Genomic DNA, 22,603 nt, shown 5'->3' with positions numbered 1-22,603 from the left:
TTATTATTTTTTTGGACAGTGACTACTATTCTACTATGCTACTATACTGTACACCTGTGCATTTTATAATGTGTTTTTATCTATTATCTATTTACAAAATCGTCCTGAAGCTTAACCACGAACACAATATATTCATTTGCATGCACTAAGAGTATGAGTGAATATGCATATTAATACAGCATTTTATGCATATTTCGTGCCAGACAATGACAACGCCTCCTATTACCATGCTGCAAGCTCTCAGATCCCATCAATTATGTGCTATAAATGCTTCATGCTGTCATGCGCTCTCCCTGTAAACATTTGGAATGTCTCATGGATTGTTTATGCGGCTGTGCTTATGTTAAGCCTTACTGGCTCTGATCATACTGTGGGGTGCTTTTGGTTCTGCTCCATTGTGTGGTGTGTGGTGATGCCACACAAATTGCAGTGCTCTGATTAGCTCAAAGGCCTTTTCCTCTTCTGAGAACACACTGTGGCTACATTATTATTATAATGAGCTCTGAGACGTATTTCCACAGGCCGTGGAAACGGCTATGAGTCATGTGTCATTCGTCTGGACTCCTTGGACTTTAAAATGTTTTCCTGTTGCACTTGCTGGAGATTGTGTATAGATGACCTCATTGCTCCCATGTTTGTGTTCAGAGTGGAATTAGGTCATAGCCAACAGTAATACCACCGCCTATCATTTTACAAATGTCAGTCTGAATGTAGTGTAACTACGTAACTACATTAATAATGTGGCTTGAACATGTTTGATTCCTCTGAGAGTCGTAGTGTGTTTGTTTTAAATAGTGTCTGTGTGTGCTCATAGCTGCCTCTAATGTAGCCTCTGAAAAAAAGTACTGTGGCTTTTGGTTTTATCTTTTGTTCGAGAGCCAAAAGTCTGTCTGCTGTTAAATTGCTTTAATTGCAAGTTTACCTTTAGCCGACTCCTACAAAAATGACTGGAAATGTGATGGTTTTTCTGGCAAACTGATGCATATCACTCACTTTTGTTGAATGTGACACGTGAGGGTGGAATGTTTTTGTGACCTGCTGCTTATATTTATTATTTAGTTGCATGGTGGTGTTTATGTAAGTATGCACAAAAATGTGCTAAAACTAGATAAAATGACTTACAACAAATAAAAATGTCTAGAAATAGGTTTAATATTCTTACAACAATTAGAATCAGAATACCCTTACAACATAGAGAAACATTAGCTATTTGGAAAGTATTTAGAGGTGCACAGATTTGGCTGATTTTTCCTCAAAAAATTGGCAACTGGCCAATTTATTATTTTGATTTTGGCTGATGTTGCAGTTATGCTGAATTTTAATCATGAAAATATTGTGAATAAGCACATGCCTGCTGCATTTGAATGCTGCTGCTTCACCTAGTAGGCTGTAGGCTTACTTTTCACTTGATAGTACTGAAAGTAAAAATTTGAAAACACGTTTTATTATTTAGTAATAGCGAAAGAAAATCGAAAAACAGAAACTGATGAGCTAACCCAAGGGCTTTTCTCCTCAGTGACTGACATGCAAACATATTATGTTGTCAGAGAAATAGATATTCATTGTTTCCCAACTTAACATCAACTACAGTAGTTAGCCTAGTTAGTGGAAAAGCCATGCTGTCTCTGCCTTCTCAGTCATATCCTTCATGTTTTCCTTTTCAGACACTCATGTTTCATAGAAATGTATAATATTGTAGTGTCCCACTTCTGTCTCATTCAGCCATAGACGCACAGAGGCATGACTTAAATTTTGTAAATAGCGCTGATTAGTTTAAGATGTGTACAGGTCTTTGTGCTGTTCTGTGGGGATGTGGTGGTAGCTTGTGTGGGACTACTGTTTACCATTAAGGAGAGGTGTATGGCTAGAATTGACCTGCCTGCTGTCTCAGCCATTTCGCCAGTGCTGGTGGCTCTTGCTGCTGTGTTCAGTAAAAGAGCATTTGTTTAAAGTGCTAGGTTTCCTGCATTTTCTCCAGTGATGCTTCAGTATGATTAATCAAAAACTGCCACATTTTACAGTCATGTTAAAACATTTTACAGTCATGTTAAAACATAAAATTGGCAGTTCTTTGTTGGCCTATATTTTGCCCATCTTCCTGTGATGAAACTTGAATGATGAAATCAAATACCGGAATAGTGATTTTCTGTATTCAAATACCGGCTTAAACTTATTATTAACCATTGTCCAATTTGACTCTAAAGAAATTGAAATTAAAATCAGCTACAAAAAAAAATTATATTTTACATCAGCAATTTTATGTAATTTTCTTACTTTTGTCTAGTGAATTTTTTGTATTTTATTGGCTGATGAATTTTCTTATTTCAAGAAATAATGGTTCCCAGTGGAATTTCACTAAACAAATTTTCTTATTTAATATAATATTAACAAAACATAAGCAAAATCTTAACAAAAAGATAACATTGACTAGATTTAAGATTATTTGTCTTACAAAGGTGTCTTTTTTGCATTGTGTTAACATAATATTTTTTATAATATTATACATTCCTAAAATCAAACTTTACAATAATCACAGTCATTCTTATTAATGTAAATATTAGTCTTTCTCATTTCTGTCACAAGCTGAAATTTGGCACAGTTCAGCTAACTAATTAAAAGATTTTGGCTTCTGGGTGCCCATTCAGGAAATCTGTTATTATATCGTGGAGGCACACAGGCCTCTTCTGTATAATTGACAGTCTAATGGCAGGCTTGGTTTGCTGCCAGTATTCAGGGCTAACTTACATTTGAGCAGCACTCTCCTCTCCACGTCCGTCTGCCCCAGAGAAGTGAGTGAGTATCTCCTCGTAAGTGGCCTTTAAAAGCTGCTGCTCAACCTGGGTTTAAAAGCACCTACAGACTTGGAGCATCTCAATGAAATAAGCCTGTGGTCCTACAATTTTAAAATGTACATATATCGGTGAGGCCTCCCCATCCAATCCAACACGCACACACGCACACCACAACTTGCTGACAGGGTCGAATCTCAAACACAGCTGATGAGAGTAACGGGCCGGTGTACAGTGAGTGATGAGGCCGCAGCAGCGCTCGACTGAAAACTGTGTACTGCTGCCACTCGCTCTGCTGAGCCCTTCCATAGTAAGAGTGAGAGAGAGAGAGAGAGAGAGAGAGAGAGAGAGAGAGAGAGAGAGAGAGAGAGAATGAGAGAGAGAGATAGAATGAAAGAGAGAGAGAATGAGAGAGAGAGAGGGATTACAAACCACCCACTGCAGTGTAGTCTGGCCAGTTTACAACCTGCTCTGAGCATAAACACAAACCACGTATCACAAATTTTACTACATAGTTAGCCAGTGTTTGAAGAGCTGTAGTGGAGGCACAGTCAAAAATGCAAAGGATTACATAACACAGTGGTCCCTAACCCTGTGCCTGAAGCCCTCAGTCTCAGAAACTGAAGGGGACGTCTAAGGATTTTTCAAAATTTCTACATAGTTAAATCATAGGATCTAAACAAAGTCATTCAGAAATCCAGAAAGTCATGTGAAATCCTACAGTCTTGAGAAGCTTTGTAACTCAGAATAGGTGATAGGAACCAGGTGTCTGAAGTGTTTAATGCCTCTACATCACAGCAAATGATTACAGGAAACGGTAACAAATGTGCTGTCTAAGGTCTGATATGTTGTTTTATGAGAAGGTTTTGCCCTGAAATGTGTTTTGTAAATGCTATTCATGGCACAGAAGTGTAGTTGTAGGACTGTTTGAACTACCCTGGTCAAATGAACAAAACAAGTTACCACAGTGCACAAACATAATGGCATTTTGTTCTGCATATTTTCTGCTCATTTCCTAAGTTTAACATAAATTTTAAATAATTAAACAAATAAATAAAAATAAAGAATTATAAAATTGTATAACTTTTCCACAGGCCACATTTTATTTAATTATGTTACATGCAATATATTACTTTCAGAAAATAAACCATTATGGTGCATTAATGTGAGCACAAGTGTGTTCTCTGTAGAGGACATATTCATTTAATTTCGCTTATGAACCAGGGGTGCCCACTTTGGCATATGAATGTACATTCAGGGTATTTTATGGCAAAATGGTGCACTAAGAAAGTTTTTATTTCCCCAAGGCATTTTTTTCAGATTTATGAGTGTTTTAACGTTATCAATTACCAATTACCAGTAACATTATCAATTTTAACATTATAAATTACATATAAAAACTCACAACTTCACAAGAAGGCACAAGTAGGTTCACTGGTGGTCTAGGATAGTAATAAAATGGCTGTATTTGCATTGTAGACATGGTGAGTCCTGGTTCCTATCACTACTACAAAGAAATCCAAATCATTTAGTTTCTCTACAATGAGCCATTTCGCATCAAACCACTCTGAATGACTCTGCATTGCAACTACTGCATTATGTAGATTTTCAGGAGCTTTTGATCATTATTGAGGTACACTATTATGCAGACACCCCTACATATTAATGAATTCAATTACTTTAACATGCTCCCATTGCTGACATAGTTGTTCAGATTTGCATAAACAGCTTATATAATGTCTATAGAAAAGCATTGCCAGTAGAATGGGACACACTATAGCTAAGTCTAGGGCCCCTATGCCCAATGCCAAGTGTTGGTTAGAGGGGTATAAAGCCCCTTAGCTTTAGGCTGTGGAGCAGTGGAACTGTGTTCTCTGGAGTGATGGAGCTCCATCCATTACTATGTATACTTGTGCATATAGGACCAGGGACAAGTAACACTAATAATGGATGTGCCTGTGTGTTACATCACATTGCACCAGTGGAGCTGTGGTTGAAGTGTTTACTGCTTGTTGCTTTCGGGTGATAATTGCTGTCTTTATTTATGTGTTTATATTGTTAGGCTGTGTTGTTGATCTGAATGTAAAACTCTGTGTTTGGAGTTAGGTCAGGTTTTTGGCAGCTTGCCCACTCCTACTGTCATTTGGGTTGGCAGGCAGCTCTCTGGCTCATGAACAGGATGAATCAGTTGGTAGTGCAAAGGCTGCAGAAAGCTGCATGCTTCATCAGAAGGGTGGGAGAAGGAGGGAGGAGAGAAACTGCAGCACTGTCAAATACATCACAGGAACCTGCAGTCCATCAAACCCCCAACCCCCCCTCCCCCTGGGCTCTCTCTCTCTCTCTCATTCTCTCTCTCTCTCTCTCTCTCTCTCGTTCTCGTTCTCTCTCTCTCTCTCTCTCTCTCTCTCTCTCTCACTCTCTCTTTCTCCCATTTTCTACCTCCAACTCTTGCTGTGTTGTCATCCATGCAACTGTCCTTACGTTTGTCCAATCATCTCTGCATTTCTACTATTCTCTGCATATCTTTATCCTCCATTCTGCTCATTCTTGCTCACTCACTCATAAAGCAGGAACACAGTCCAAAATGCCATCAATCACGCCCTCGCACTCTGTCTCTACTTCATTCCACCTCTGTTTTCATTCCTTTTCATTTCCTTTGAAGGGCATGAACAATGTCAGAGGAAGAGAAATTATGAAATGAATTACATTTCATGTCATGTGTATTGCTGTGCACAGTGATGATGTTAATTGCTGTGTGTACAGTAACCCACCTTTTAAACTTTCTGTGTGGTGTTCATTAATCCCTTTTTAAGCAAAGTACACTATTCTGTCCCAGTGCATATTTATTATTCTTTCATATCTGTGTAAGCTAGAGATTGTTTAGGTTGTGGCAAAGTTACAACTGGTTAAACTGTGCTCATTAAACCCATGAACCTCAAGGCACAATTATAAAGGAGTGATGCTTGCATTTCTTAATTATTTTCTTTCTTTCTTTCTTTGATTTTCTGCTGAAGTGTTTTGAAAATGAACCTTTTCTCCCTGTATGAGTGGTTGTATGTGCAGATGAGGTAGGCTCTTTTCATTCTAATGGATTAAAGTGGGATTGTATTAAATTGCTTCCGAGAGATGTGTGATCACAGGCCTGTTGGCTACGAGGACATAACCTCATGATCTGAATGTGATATTGGCTTTTTTAGGTCTGTTTGGCTCAGAGAAGAGCCTGTTTCTGTGCTGCTCTTCGAAAAAGGAGTGCTCTTCTTGTCCCTCTCCTCTCCTCCCCTGAAAAAAACCCTGGTGTAAGCACTTATAGCCCCGCACAGTCTTGTGAAAGTGCTGCAGCTGCATTTGTTGGGGGGTGGGGGGGGGGGTGAGCAAGACTGCAGCTGATTTAACCAGTCTGCATATTCAGAGGAGCTGCATGAGAGAGAGAGAGAGAGAGAGAGAGAGAGAGAGAGAGTGAGAGAGAGAGAGAAAGAGAGATGTGAAGGGAATGAAGGAAAGAAATGCAGCAAGAAAAAAAGCGAGGTGGTGTTCAAGTGCACATGAGAAGGAGGAGGAGGGAGGAAAAGGGGATATCCTAATGAACGTTGTGCAGGCAAGAGGAGGGGTGGATGGAAAGGGTAAAGAGAGGAGGGGAGAGGATGGAGGAGGTAGAGTGGTGTATTCTTCTCCTGTGACAGCGCAGAGCGTGTGGGTTGTTTGCCTGCATATAGAGGGGCTATAAAGTACGCAGAGAGATGGGAAGGTGAGGGAGCTGTCCCGAGGAATGAGCTGGGGGAGGACAGTAAGGGAGAGAGGGAGTGAGAGAGGAAAGAGAAGAGGAGACATTTCACCACCAGAGAACCTTTTTAAGTACTAAAATAGAGTTCCACAGATTATTGAAAAAATGTAGTTTAGACCTCTTTATCCTGCAGGGACATACATTTCACTTTGTGTTGTTGAAAAATAGGGCTTTGCTGAGCACATTGTGGAAATTAAATGTACAGTTACTAGTTACCATTTACATAAATAGGCTAATAAATCTTAAATAAATAGTCCAAATGGTCCAAAATGCAGTCCGAAACCTCATATATGTATTCCTCAAGCTGGACAAGGCAAAAAGAGAGAGAAAGAGAGAGAGGTGGGAGGGGAACATTGTGTTCTTATGATGCCATAATGGTGTGTGTGTTTGTGTGTGTGTGTGTGTGTGTGTGTGTGTGTGTGTGTGTGTGTGTGTGTGTGTGTGTGTGCGCCATATGTTTTTGTGTGGCATGCATCACGTTTGTTCTTGTGCAAGGTAGAACATGTGTCTCGTGTCCTCTTGTGCCTTTATTTTCCCCCACCCCCCCACCCAGTGTGTGCGTGAATGATGTCACGGTAAGGCCATTACGCCGTGCCTTTGTAAGGTGTTGCAGGGGAGTGAAGTGTGGGTGCGGATGGTATGAGGTGTGCATGCTGCCTGTGTTGTAGGGAATGTGAATGTACGGTGTGTGAGAGGGTGATGTTTACTGGATTGCGTGTGGAACCACAGGGGGCTGTGTTGAGAGCAGGCCAGCTGTGAGGCTGATACCAGGGGGCACATACAACCTGGGAGAGAGCAGGGCCATGTGACCATGTGTGTCCCCTCAAAACTTAACATATGGCACAGCACTACACACAAACACACACACACACACACACACACACACACACACACACACACACACACACACTGCAGGACATTTCTGCTCTGTTTTCTTTTGAAGGTCTCGTATCCTACATTTCTCAGTTATTTTGATTTGTTCTGTCAGGCTCATTTAGGATCTACTGAGTGTTTTTATATGCATAAACCATTTTTATGAGACTGTTTTCCAACCTCTCTGTGTACTTTAAATTAGATCATTTTTTGATACTAATATATGTAAAGTCCATCTGATTGGCTAACTTCTAGTGTCATTAATTAAGAAAACAGATTCTTTGTAACTCCAGCTCATGAATTGGCAGAGCTAGACTGCTGTAGACTAAGTATGTGTAAATGTTTAGCTGTGTTGGCTTTTTGTAACAAAGAAAAAATTAATTCCAAACCTGCTATTTTTGCAGCTTAATTTCCATATATGGGCCTGATATTTTAACATTGATTGCATGCTATATTACCTCTTCTATTTCAAGAAAGCATCCGTGTTACTCAGTTACTATATTAACATATCCTCTGTACTTTGTAATACTGGGTTGTGTATGTAATATAATGATGAAGATTCCCTAAATTAACCTCCTGATAAACAGCAGCTGTTTCTTTCTACACTAAAAAGATTTCCTATACAAAAGAAAAGGGGCAGCTATAGTATTTTATTTATTTATTATATTTACATCATTACACCTCATTATACATTCAGTGCAGGTGGTTATTTTATAGACAATAATCAACTTGTTTTTTCTCCTAATTCACCTCTAAAGCAGACCTCTGAATTACCCCTTCAAGGAGAAATTTAATTGCACCTTATTGATGCTGGTGTCAGTCCATACAGGACCTTATTGATGCTTTTGTCAATGCATACAGGTCCCTTCATTCAGGAGTTAAAAAATAGCAGCAGAGCAGTAAATGCAGTGGAAGCTTTCTACACAGGCTTTACAGTAAAGCTATGTTTACGGGTAAAGCTATCTGTCTGTTCTTATTCCTGCACATTCAAATGTTTAAATGTGCTACATTACGATTTTTTAATCAGTAAATATCATATATAGCAGAACAGCAGGTGGAGTGTTCTCAGTTTCATATTTCTTTCAGGCACAGCTTCCTTAATCCGCTTCTGTGGCAGTTTTTTTTTTTTTCAGATATTGCTTACTTTCAGTCTGTTGGTCACAGTTTTGTCCCCAGACTGAACACTTTTGCTTGGAGTTTTTTTTTAAGAGTCAAAAGTACAATCATGACTATTTCCTTTAGTGAAAGCTACATATGAAATAAATTAACCTATAATTCTCTGTAATGTGGTTTAATTTTAATTCTAAATATTTCATCAATCTCTTCAATCTCTAAATGTTTTTTTCATTGTTCATTGCAGTACTTCATTATGAAAACCTGAATCTATAGTACTGATAGCTAATTATCAGCTAATATTCCTCTTAAACACGCTACTAATGCTGTTTTTTTATGAATGACTGTCCTGTTAGCTGTGGCCTATGCAGAGAGCGCTCTCATGTGCTGGCTATTATTCAAGGGAAGCCGATGCCCGTAAATCTGAGAGACATTATTGGCAACCACACTTGATTTATGGCTAATGGAATTGTTTGGGACTGAAGCCCAGTTCAGTGGTCGAGGTATCAGCTGGGTCAGAGATCAGCAGGGCAAAAACCTGCTAAACTTGGCCAGTAGTCAGTGCATAGGCCTCCAGAAAAAAACAAAACAAAAAAAACAATACAATACCTAGAAGCAGTAACTAACCTATTATGAATGTAGCTAATATCATGTTGTAAAAGTATGGACTTGTATTAGTGCTGTCTGTACCATTATAACAGTATTGGTGTTACACAACAATCTCTAACAACATTTATTTGTGCTATTTTACTCTTAATTGATAGGGCAGTTGTTAAAGGCAGATGTTGCATACATTCATCTAAAAGGAAAGTAGAATCTTACAGGTTAAATAGAGATGCCTTAGAGTCAAAATAGAGCTGCTTATAGGCTCTATTTTAATGGTTCTTGAATCATTAGAGAGAGTTTTATGATGGCTCTTATGCCGTACTATTTGGTTTTAGTAAGCAGCGCTTTGTGAGCTTTGAGCGAGGCATTTACTATTGACTCCCTCTCCACTCCCCCACCGTCCTCCCCTTAGTGTTAATTTACTCTAATGGAAAAGATTCTGCCTCTTCAGCTGAATAACATTAAACCCCTCTAGAGGTTTGAAACACAAAGGCTTGGGGCAAATAATGTTTTAAAGCATCATGTGGGTTTCTTTTGAAGTATGTCAGATTATGTCAGTTTATGCTCCCTCTTTACCAGCATGATGTCATTGCTGCAGAGCCAAATGGAGTTTTTCGCAAAGCTTAATGTTGGAAGCAACATCAACTTTGTATAATAATAATAATAATAATAATAATAATAATGATTTAGAAAACTACATAAATAATAATAATACAGTTATAGTTATATAAGACATAGTAGGCAGTACTATGTTTATACACATAGAAAAAGAGTTAAACAAAAATTCTGCAACAGTATTCTGATGATCCTTACAACTAAGTAATTCTCTTTTTTTGTTTCTAGTTATTCTCCTGTAGAATATAATTGTACCTTAATCATATCTACCTGATACCCTCATTCTTAAAGAGGTGTTAAGCCACTCCTTGATTAAAAAGTGGTCTATGTAAAAGACTAATATTTAATATTTATTTAACTAATATATAAAAGGCTTTGAGTGAATTTCCTGCATGTTAGAGTAAAAGTACATTACAGCAAACCAGTGGAATATTCTGGAAAAATCAGTAAAATCATTTGTGTTCGTTCACTGTATAATGATTTTGAAACTTTAACATATCAATTTCTTCCACACTCTCAGAGGTCTGTCAGTGGTGAGCTTACACTCACACAGGGGAGCTAATAATGAATCTCCTGTTTAGTGCAGATGCTTTGCCCTCTCTTGCTTGCAGAGACATTCAATGAAGACAATTTCATGTATTTAAAAAATGCACTTACTCTGGTGTCAGCTAATGTTGGCTCAGTGGTACTCTTCTTGCAGTTGATTCAGTACATAGTGAAATAGATGCAGTGTTTTGTTTGCTGATTTTTGAATGTGTGATTGGACTAAAATGTAGTACAATTACTGATCATTTGTAGTCACTAGTGTTTACCTGCACACTGCAGTTATACATATGCATGTGGATTGGATTGTTGGTAATATTTTGGTGCTATGCTTATCTGTCTGAAAAATCCTGTTCAGTATACATGTTTATAACTTTCCTTTTATGGTAATGTTTTGGGATATAGATGGATATTTGTAGCTTTTGAATAGTGTGGTACTGTGGGTCTATTTTCATGTGGGTCTGATATGTCTGCGTGTGTGGGGATGAAGTGAGAGGTGGTGTAAGTTGGGCAGGACTTGTTTATGCTGTGTGGTTGTATGTGAGAGATTTGTGTGGAGTCCTGGGGAGACACCATATGCTGACAAGAGCTTTTCACATTCAGCCAGACCTTTGGGTGAGATGGCAATGCACGCACACACACACACACACACACACACACACACACACACACACACACACACACACACACACACACACACACACACACAAACACGCACACTAACACTATGCTTCTAATATTTAATCTTCAAGACAACATCAATGCAAAACACACACTTTTATGTACCATAAAAGCAGGCTGTTTAATTCTAAGGGATAAGGACAGGTTGAAAATTCATCATTAAAACCAACTGTGAATGTTTGTGGTACATAAACCCACACCAACTTTATAAGAGTCCAGAGGATGGAAATAAAATACAAGAATTAAAAAATCAAATCACAGGTACATGATATGACTCGCACTACATTATATTTTTGTGTTTTTTTTTTTAAACTATATACTCAGTAAGAGATTTGTCTTTTTGTACATGTATTCATTGTTCCCACTGAAGAATGGAAAGCACTGTAAACCAAATTAGCAAGTTGATTCTATAATAGGAATTTTGTTTGGCATTATTTGATTCATGTGGCAAAGAATTAATTCCAGTTAAGCAGTAAGATATGTACAGTTCTTATATGTGCTGCTGGAGTCATACACATATTTAAGAGTGTTTGGACTAAATCCTTGCTGCAAGGCTGGAAAATATGTAGTTCAGTCAGAGCCAATAAGTCTAATGTGCAGGCAGACTCCTGCAGAGGGCAGAGTTTCACTATTAAACCAGACAGCACTGGCCAGCACAGGGAGAATAATGACCTCACTACTCTGGCACTCCATTGTCAGCAAGTTCTGTGAGAGTGGAAATGGAGGGATTTTGGATGCTGGCTGACAGAACAGTATGCCTCACCTTCCAAATGCGAATCACACAGCTTTGGTGATTCTCCTGTGGTGTCTCGAGGGAAGGTCTGCTGGTGGAAGCATTTTACAATGTCAGCCAGGGAGAGATTCAGTACAGGAGCTGCTTGATTGGATCAGCATGCATTGTCTTTAGTGCTAAATTTATACAGGCCTTTTTGCAGATGAAAAGCAAATATTCTTTGACTCTCACACACACACACACACACACACACACACACACACACACACATATATTGTGTATCGCTGGGTATTCATTTTTCTGAATATTTTTTGGGAAAATAGATAATGGAATAGAGAATAGAATTTTACACTTGTGCACAGAAGGGAAATAATTAAAAGCTAAATAATTTAAAAAGCAGGAGTTCAAGAAATGATTTGAAGATACTAACAAAATGGGAACAACCATGCAAAAACTGGTAAACTCCCAAAACTGTCACCATCAGATAAACAGCACTTAAAACTTTCATCTGTGAGAGAGAGGAGAAAATCAAGCTCCATTCTTACTTCAGATCTGAAAAAATCCACAGAAGTTTCAGTCCATCCTTCCGCTGGGAGAAGACAACTCAACACTATGAGTCTGAAATTATATGTAGCTGTTACTGAGAAAAGGAAACAGACAAAAAATCTGCAAATCAAACAAAGAAGCTGTTGGGAATTAAATGGATCATGAGAAGCAGAAAATGCAACCACTTTCATAAACTGAATTTCGAAGAAAAAAAAACATTCTTGCAGATTTCTTTGACACGCTTGAAAGCAATTCTCCTAAAAAGAATGGACACTAAAGGTAAAATGTGAACACACATACTGAACAATTTGATATTATATTTAGTTGCTGAGGCTTCTGAAATCTTATGCTTAATGACCATGTTTTGTAAATTGGGTCTTATGTCACCTTACACAGAGTAAGTAAGTACTAGAATCAGATTGGTACTTGGTGTTAGCTGGTACCCTGATTTAAGATATTGGCATGGGGAAAGAAAAGAGTTTCAGACAGACATTTTTTTGCCACTGCACTTTAGTTTAATCTTTTCAAATGTGTACGTAGAAATGAATGCCTTTGCCTGAGTCACTGTATGCAAGCATGGAGAAGGACGTTCATGAGAATCATCAGTTACGTTTATGTGGCAGAAGGAAAGAAGTTAAGTGCCCATTGCATGTGAGGTATTCAATGTAACTGCTTTGGTTTGACCTGATTAAAGCCATCTCAAATATTCACTTCAGAGGCTGCATTCCAGAGCAGATACAGAAGAAAACAGATTTTTTTTATCTGGTGAGGCTTTATTATGTAATAAATTGGCAAGGGCAATGCCATTTGATTTTTTTTTTTTTTTTTAGTTATGAAATACTCTCAGTAAGAGACTTGTTTAAAGCTGTTGGTGGAGTGACTCACCCCCCCCATGCTCACCATTGCCCCCTGGTGACTAATACACTCAACCTTACCCTTCCCCCACTGCCAGCCCCAGCACACACACAAATACAAACACTCACACAAAACAACCAACCAAAGTCCCTAAACCACATCCCAGTGGTATCGTTTTTATTAGCTCCTGTAGATGCTATAGGTCTCATATTTCTAACGATTCTTGTAAAAATTCACCCACTCATAGAAAACACAGGTGTGAACTAATAGAATTGATTAGCGGAGGAATTGTGAAGTGGAAGAGATTTATTGCGATGTCAGGCTTTTTGCGCAGTGCGGTAGATTACCCCACAGATGATTTTTCTTCCCCCACCTCCTCACTCTTACCCCCAACACCCTCGCCCCATTGTAGGAGCCAGTGATTGCAGCCACCACATTTGCTAATTGTCTTGTACGTGCCTCTCACTGGCACCAAGAGCATCAATCAGGAGAGACATTAGCTGCTGATGAATCCATGTGAAGCTTTGTTAGATCATTAACTACAAGCATAGTGAGATTACACAGGGGATAAGTATGTTTAAAATGACTGATTGTGAGCTTTCACAACCTTTTTGACCCAATCTACAGTTTAGCACACCATTGGATTACATTGCACCATTCGCACTTGTGATGATTTGCTCTAAACATGCCCCCAGTCCATATTTATAAGCTTCTTACCAAGAAATGACACTGCCACTGGTTGAGATGAGTGTTGAGATATTCTAGCATTCTTCATAATTGGAGCTGGAGAAATGTCTTATTGGTGGGAGGACATGGTTTACAAAATTCTAAAGAAATCACTGCACTCAGGCCTGTGTGGTCTCTCTGAGAGTGAATGAAAATATTCAGATGCTCAGAGCTTCTGGGCTAATCGACCATGTTTAATTAATCTGCCATCACCCTGCTTTGTGAATTTATGATCTCTCATCGATTGTGCTTCAATGTCTCTCATTATGTTGCTTTAGAGGGGAAGGCATCCATGCTAGCAGGCTTTTGGCAAATCCTATCCCAGAGCTACAGTCTTAAAAGCAAAGACACCCCAAGGGTTTTTTGGAGTGATTCCATAGAAGACCCATTTTTGGTTCCCTAAAGAACTGTTTGATGGACGGTTCTTTAAAGAACTATGCTTGTAATTGTGAGTGTACGAAGAGCTTGTTAACAATTTAAAGAATCTCCAGATGATGTAATATTTTATACCAGCTGTAGCTTTTTCCTACACCTGTACATGCAAGCCAAGAACCATTAGGAAGTATTTCAGTGTGGATTTAAGTAGATGGAATCTGATTGGGATGTCCATTATGAATGCCAAAACATACTTAAGCACTTAATTTCAGGTATATAAATAGTTTTGCTTAAGTCCAATAATTGAATTGTAACATTTCTTTCTTCCTCAGAATGGTGTGATGAATTGCAGTTCAGCACTGCATATACCTGTTGATTTAACTTAAAAAGCAAATAACTTTTTATTCCTTCCTTCAAATTATAAATTAATCTGTGGCCTACATTCTGTTAACTTATTATTACAAGGAACACCAAATTTAGGGTAGCACTGTGATTTACTTAAGTTATAGCATTCAGTTTCTTTTTACAGTGAATTGTACACATCAGGCAGCAGTATTAGTTAGAACAATGTTTACTGACAGACCCTACAAAATCAAGATGGAAGTTATAAGTTTTTTACTCAACAAAGGTTGCATTTTTTGTGTAAAAAGGAAAAAGTGCACCACTCAAAAGATTTTCCAAGAACTGTCATTCAAATGGCAGCCCGAATGCACACACGGATGATTCATGCGAAAGCAAAGACGCCTGAAGTAATGTCCAAGAAGATATTCTGAGCAGTACAAGCACAAGGACAGGACAGTCCTAACGTCCATATCAGAACACAGTGCCTGGTTATGACTCAGGGCGAGTGAGCCCCAGCCTTTCCCTACTGAGAATAATCTCTGTTTTTCTAGTATTTCCTGATGGTTTAGTTGTCTGAACCACCTATGATTATGTTTGTTGTTTATTTGGGGACGACCCCAAAAGGAACCCCAAAAAAAGAATAGAGCCTAACAAACCTAGTTCCTGTGCCGATGGATGCTGTATGTACTACAACATAGGGCTGAAAGATAATCATTTTTATAATGAAGTTGCAGTTCAATTACACGCAAACTTCAAATTGCAAGAACTGCCATTTTTATTATAGCCTTGTGAACTGTATAGATGTTAGAGCAATCAAAAGCAACTAAATACTTACATGATTCATACATGACAACACAGCCTCAACAAACTGACACACTGTGTCGAATGCTTGAGTGTGAAGAAAAAGTGATCATGCTGATCTTCTTGGCCAAAAAACAAAACAGAAAAGGCCTAGACTTTGATTTATAGGAAATAATCACAATGTAAATTGTAGTCACAGTACAGGTCTGAAAAATCACAATTAGATATTTCCACCAAATTGTTCAGCCTATTAAGAAAGTCCTCTGGAATTCTACAAGTTACTTAGTTCTTAAGCAGACTTTTAACCATATACTTTTGTGCTTCTACTCATGTTATTTCTTTGCACTTTTACTTGAGTCATTATTTCACAGAGTTGAGTTTTTTGCTGGCTAAGCAGCTGCCAAAGACTGAACATCGAATTTGTGGGTTTCTATTCTCATACATTTACTGCAAGACTTTTGCTCACTGGACTGTTGCTCCTGTCTGGTGATTGATTCTTGCCTGAATGTACTCTTACTTGAGTATAGTTATAGGATACTCTGCCCACCCCTGCCTATGGTAAATGATCTGTCCTGGCTCAAAGGAGGAATACGTGCTGAGCCTGTTGTTCTGGCTACATGGCTGTTTAAAAAAAAGGCGGAACACTGGCATTCCCTTCAAGCTTCTGGGTCATCTGAATTACAGTGCAGCCCTCCTCCACGTCACTCTGAGTTTTCTTGCCTCTCCGTCTCCAACAACATTCTCCCACAGCATGGCACCCTCTCAGCCCTAGATGTTTATCTTAATGATGGATGAGAACAAAAGAGCTGTTGAGAGAGAGAGACGTTGAAAAATGAACCTGAGTCTACACTCATATCACTTTTTGAAGTTGTAGAAGTATCTCTTTCAGACACAAATAAATAAATGTTGAACTCCTAGTGCATAGGAAATAATTGGTGTTAATAATATCGGTGTCACTTCACCCACAGTTGATTTTAATCACACAGGAAGACTTTTCCTTGTACCTGTTTGTAAGACCAAATCATAGGTCCATGTGATTTACCATTTCTGACTCTATTCAGAAGTGGTGGGAATAGTGTTCGGGTCTCCAAAATTAGACTGTCTGACTGCATGGTCTCCACAATCGACATAACAGCGCAACTGTCAAATATTTGTTTCATTGATATGACTGGTGTAGAATAGAACCTGAACCAAGCTGTTGGAAACACAAGCCTTTGCCCTTGGTGTTCTGTGTGGAATTGCGGTTAAAACTAGCGAAAATTGGACTTAATCATTCCCCCAAGAGCTATCGACAGACCAGTAAGCACAAAATGAGTCGTCTTCCAAATCAATCCCTTAATTGCTTTACAGTGTGGCTACTCTATAACAGCTGACGGGACAAAAATCTGTTGAGCAGGGCTTCCTTTTTTCCGATACTCATGAAAACAGAAATCGAAAGGGGAAAAATCTATTACATAAACTTCAGTATTTACACTCTCAGAAAAAAAAGGTACAACGCTGTCACTGGGGCAATACCCCTCTTGTCACTGTGGTGGTACCCTCAAGGATACATCTCAGTACCTTTAGTCAGGGAACATAACTGTACCATAATCCATTGAAGTTATATTTTCTAAACTGTACTGATTCCATGCACCCCGTCTCATCTCCAGGCTTTTTATTCATTGTTCTGATTTAAAACGTTTGGTTTTGAAAAGGTGAAAAGATGAATATTTACTTTTCCACTAGGAAAAACTCGTGTAAGGTACACCATTGCACCTTTAAAACACTGTTGTACCTTTGAAGGTGCACTTACATTGTTTGTACCTTGATGAATGAATCATGTACCTGCATAGTACGTTTATTTCTAATAGTGTTGTCTGTGCTCTGACATCATATGACTATGCATCTCTAAAATATTGACTTTTTCAAAACGAGCTTTGAAAATTAGCTTGTGGGGGTGATAGAGATACAAAGACATATTTGGATAACAATTTGTTAATATAGAAATGATGACTTTAAGGCTGTCCTGAATCTTAACATATTGAGATAATGTTCTCAATTGACAGTGTTTAACAATTTTCTGCTGAGATTGTGTTCCGGCTTCAAACCCTTGCATGCCTCTCTATCTTTTTTATCCAGTGAATGAGCTGGAACTGCACTACATAATCACTTGGCATTTGATTCTGTTGTGTTAGGCATTAGCTGCTATACTGGCGTGATGTCATACGAGCACGTCTGGCACCAGGCTGTATGGACGATGAGGCCTTATTCTGGCAGAGGAAGGCTGAGGGATTTGCACCTTTTGTTGAATGTTTTTGTTCAAAACCATGATGGCTTTGTGTTTGTCTGCGTTAGCGGTGAACACAACAGCAGCCAAAAGTCCAGCATAAGGACTTTTGTACAGTTCATAGAGCCTCATTAAGTTAGTGTTAACCCATATTTTCAAGTTATATTGTTACTGGCTAAGCAGCTGCTAAAGACTGGACATGGAAGTTGTGGTTTTCTATTCACATACATTCATTGCAAGAATTTTGCTTACTGGACTGTTGGTCCTGCCTGATGATTCATTCTCGCCCACGGCCAAATACTGTAATAGACTGAAGGAGCTCCCTCGGAATCTGTGATTCACTTTTCATCATGCCATTGACTCTGAGTCTGTGCCCAGTGGATGATTTCGAATGCACATAAGGGCTAAAGTGTGCATTTTTGGTTTGTTTGCAGCATAAACACAGAACATTAAAACTTTAACTAGACCCTCAGAATTAAAGGTTCTTAAATAGACCTTAATAGACCTTTTTTACATTATGTGCAAGTTCTTTACACATTTTTAAAAAAGGGTTTTCACTCTTGCACATTTACAAAAATGTTTTTAAAAAGTCAACCTGAATTTAAGATGGACCTTTTTTACTTTGTCAGTTTCCTGGTTACATTACGTACAATTCATCAAATCATTTCAAAGACAAAATTCTTGTTTCTCTGTAATCTCTGATCAACATGTAGTGACGTTTCCTTGGCTTGAAAATGTATTCTACATTTTATGGCATTTGGCTGATGCTCTTATCCAGAGCGACTTACAATTTGATCATTTTACACAGGTAGGTGAAGGTGGTGTTAGGAGTCTTACTGGTATAGTATAGGGGGCTTGAACCCCAGACTACAGTGTAGAAGGCAGAGGTGTTACCCACTACACTAACCAACCATATAGGTTTTGAATACATCACCATGCACCAGTGGGCAGAGAAAAAAAATATAAATCAATAATATCATGTTTCACCTCCCTTTCCCACCACCCTCAGAGACCCTCTCTACTAATGTGTCTCAGACATAAGGAAAATGCATGGTGATTTCCAGTTCACATTGACTTAATTAAACATCCATTGAAAAGCTCTTTAGAGAGCCAAAACTGGTTCTTTTATTTTATCACTGCAGAGAACCCTTTTTGGCAGCTTTGTTTTTTATTGTATAGATATATTATCAAATCTACAGTTTAGTCTTTTTAATGCTAAATAATTGCATTAGAACTTATATTTAAACACATGCAAAATGTGTATCTTCGTGATGAAGTGTGCTTATATATTTGTAACATAATATTACAGCCCTATCTGGATCTGTTTATTAGGACAGTATAGAATAAAAGAATGGTGTAAAAGTTATCTGCATTGCTGCCCCACAGAATAGATTGTCAAAGCAACATTGTAGTTCAGTCCACTCATGCCTCACTGAGCAATTGATATTATCATTATCCATCCCAAGCTGACGTCGTCATATAGCAGGCAGGGTTCATTCTCAGGGTTGCAGAAGTTAGCAAATAGATTCACCGTATATCAAGTGTAAAATAAAGTGCAGGATGTGTCTGTCTTTCAAGAAGAGAGGAGTTATGCTCAGTGTTGCTCTACACAGATTACAGGACAGAAATGACTGGAGCTGATCAGAGAGAACATCCCGTCTAACTCGCCATCCGTCACGCAGTCACACCTTATTGCCTTTATATTTGTTTAATGCATCGATGTGACCTTGTACTGGCATTCCAGAAGTCAACACCATCCCCCACAGTGTCCCTCTTCCCTCTCTATCCTCTATGTCTCTCTCCTCTGGTGGAAACAGCATGAGGTCTCCTTACGTCAGCAACATTGCAGGACCCCTGTCTCCTCTTGGTTCACACTGAGCCTGTATCTCCCCTGTGCTCATTAGTGGTAGAGATAAGAGGCGACAGAGGCGGTCAAGGGAATTACAGAGAGCATAACAGCTTCATGCCGCAGAAAAGTGCTTACACTATGGATGCTATGGATGCTAACCTTTTAATGGAATGTTGTATCGTAGCATGTTTTATCACAGTTTTAGCAGTAGCATAGTAATTTAACTGGACTTTGTTTTAACTGCATTGTTGGTGCCTTAATCTTTAGCCCAAAACACCTGAACTACACACTTAAAAAGGTTCTTCAGTGCTTCTTTGGGGAAGGCAAAGGTTATACGTAGAGCCACAAACACTCAAAAAAAACATTTGAATGTATAATTTGTATATTTGTATAATTTCTAATTGCTAAATGATCTTTTCCATGAAGGAAAACTTCTTGTATATGGTTTTTAAGAACCTTATTAAACATAGCTCTGCTAATCTTTTTTGGTACTATATAGAACCCTTTTTGCTAAAAGTGTACAGAATCAGCTTCACCTATGTCGCTGTGATATCAAAACCTTATAACTCCATATTTTTGTTTATTTGGTAATGCCAGCTTTATATTGTGTGAACATTTCATGATAAATGGACCAACAGAAATTATCCAAAATTACTTGGGGATTTTTCTGTTTACAGTTCAATTAAAGAAGGTTTTTGCTTTATCCTGTAAAATTACAGTTTTAGATATACTTATTTTTTGACAACAACAAAATGTAAAAATGAATGAAATGCAGACATTTTAGTACAGTGCTGTTCAACATTCTGCTCTTCTCAGTCAAATCTATATGCTGGTCTGATGCTGATCATTTCTAAGCAATTATCTGTGCTTACCAATATAATGCCAGTAAGATTCTATGACAATATGCCATTAATTGTTAACACACCTCAAAAGTTAAGAATGTTTTTTTTTAATCATTTTTATAGTCCACTTTTAATACATGTTGCTTCTTAAAGTGCTTTGCTGTAGAATGGTTTAAAAAGACAAAAAATAGTAAAAATAGTAATAAAATAAACTAAAATGTAAAAATATATTTTTGTTAAAAAAATGTTAAAAGATTGATATATCTCCCTGGGGTCTGAAGCAACATTTTTCAAAGCGGCCCTCCTACATGACCTGTGGGCCATGTAAACCATTTGCAATTGCCACACAGTTATACCTGACACCTCAGCACTCCCACTACAATCCTGCCTCCTTTAAAACAGTATAATCCATCTGTCAACTAAGTAGACCTATACAGAACAGAATGAGGTACAAAAGCATCATGCCCATTCAAACTGTCTCCTTTTCTACATTTTCAAATACAAAGTACTTTATTTATATAGTTTTATATAGCTTGGCTGAATACTTGATGGTTGTTATTTACTGAGATGTGCATCCATATTGCCCAGTATGCCCAGCCAAACAACATTTTATATTCAAGGTTTTTTTTTTTTATCAACAGCCAATGACTGGGCTCCACATAGGTTGCTGCGTACAAAGTGCCAGTTTAATTTGTGCACACACATATCAACACAGGTTTATGCGTTACGTGGTTATCTTTTTTTCCAAGCTGCAGTTGGTATACATCGTTGCCCGTTGGCGTTCATCAAACGTAATAAACAGTAGTAAGCATATAGGGCCAACCAGCTCTGGATAGTAAAATGATGTTTGTAAATATTTCTTAAAAGTTTGGGCTGAACTTACTGCCTAATTGTGAAAGGTAACAAGTTCCACTTTTTAATAAAAGAATAAGGCCTACACTACTTTTGTCATTACAAAAGGTATTTGCAGAAGGCCAAAACCTGCAGATCTAAAACCACACTATTCTCCTTTTTTCTTCTTTCTTCTTAGTATTTCAGAGATATAAGGTTTTGTTATGAGTGAATCAGTGTAATCAGTGATGATTTTCTGCATCATGTGTTTCAGTCTTTCTTGAATCTGTTATTCAGAACGAGTCATGTCTGGAAGTTTAGATGTCAATTACAGGCTTTCTCACTAATGGAGTTGTGTCCATTGTAGACTATCCCTCTGCTGTTATCTAGTGTAAACCAGTCTGCTTGATTTACTCTGCTAAATCATTTTGACAAGAGTGTCTGCTTTGAGTAGACTGGTAAGCTGCTAAAAGGCCTGCGAAATGTAGGATTAGAATAACTTTGCCTTCTATTGTCTTAATTACCATAGTGTCCTTAGGTTTCTCCTTCATATGACTCATGTATCTTTGCCTGTTCTGTAACTTCTCAGTGTTTCTGCTGAGAGCTTGAACAGGGACTGTATGCATAGAGGACATCCAGTACAGGCTCGTTCTCTGCTTATGCAGCTAATGACAATTCGCTCTTGCTCACCATCTCCTGGCTCTAACAAATACACCAGTTGCAGCACAGTCACAATACATCTTGCCATATATTTTTTAAACAATGACAGCTAATGTCAGATTGTGGTTTTTTTTTTTTTTTTGCTAATTATGGGATCCATTATGCATGACTGTTCTGTACTGTATTGTTATGAGCTGATGCAGTGTGTGCAGAGAATTCTAGAGAACTAGCTGAGGTGCGATGGAGATACCAATGTCAGAAGCAATTTAGCCTAGTTCCACTGTTTGTGTCTTAAGCATTGTGACAGGCAGGCCAGGCTACTTGGGCACTGCCACGTCCCGGAGCGTAGTGTGAATTAGTGAGGCTGAGTGATGGTATGGAACAGACACCGTCATCAGCAGTGCTCACTGCGTAACCATATTACACAGCACACACTCCTATAAGGTAGGACATTCATACATGCGTTTTAGTTAATTCATTCATGCTGATCCAACTGCAGAAAGTGAGTTATGTCTGGCAGTTAGGATGTCAGTTAAATACTTTCTTGTTTATGGAGCCATGTGTATTGTATTCTTCTGCCGTTGTCTGCTGTAAAGTACAAGTCTGCTTAATAGCCTCTGCTATATTCAGACTGATGCTTAGTCCATTCCAGAGGAACAGTTACAGGAGCAAAACAGAAAGCCTGAAATGTTCATTTAAAAAGCCTCACACAAACCTAAAGAAAACACCCAAACCTGCTGTACTAAGCTAAAGTCAGAGATGTAACCATTGTTAAA

General features: G+C 38.3%; 1 protein-coding gene across 9 annotated transcripts in view; it reads left to right on the top strand.

The window, feature by feature from the left end:
- tjp1b (tight junction protein 1b) overlaps positions 1-22,603 on the top strand; it is a 109,803-nt gene that overhangs the window by 38,524 nt on the left and 48,676 nt on the right. The window lies entirely within an intron of this gene.

Source organism: Pygocentrus nattereri, chromosome 11 (assembly GCF_015220715.1).
Source record: "Pygocentrus nattereri isolate fPygNat1 chromosome 11, fPygNat1.pri, whole genome shotgun sequence".
NCBI lineage: Eukaryota > Metazoa > Chordata > Actinopteri > Characiformes > Serrasalmidae > Pygocentrus > Pygocentrus nattereri.
The sequence above is the reverse complement of the archived record's forward strand: the minus strand, read 5'-3'. Positions and strand labels throughout refer to the sequence as shown.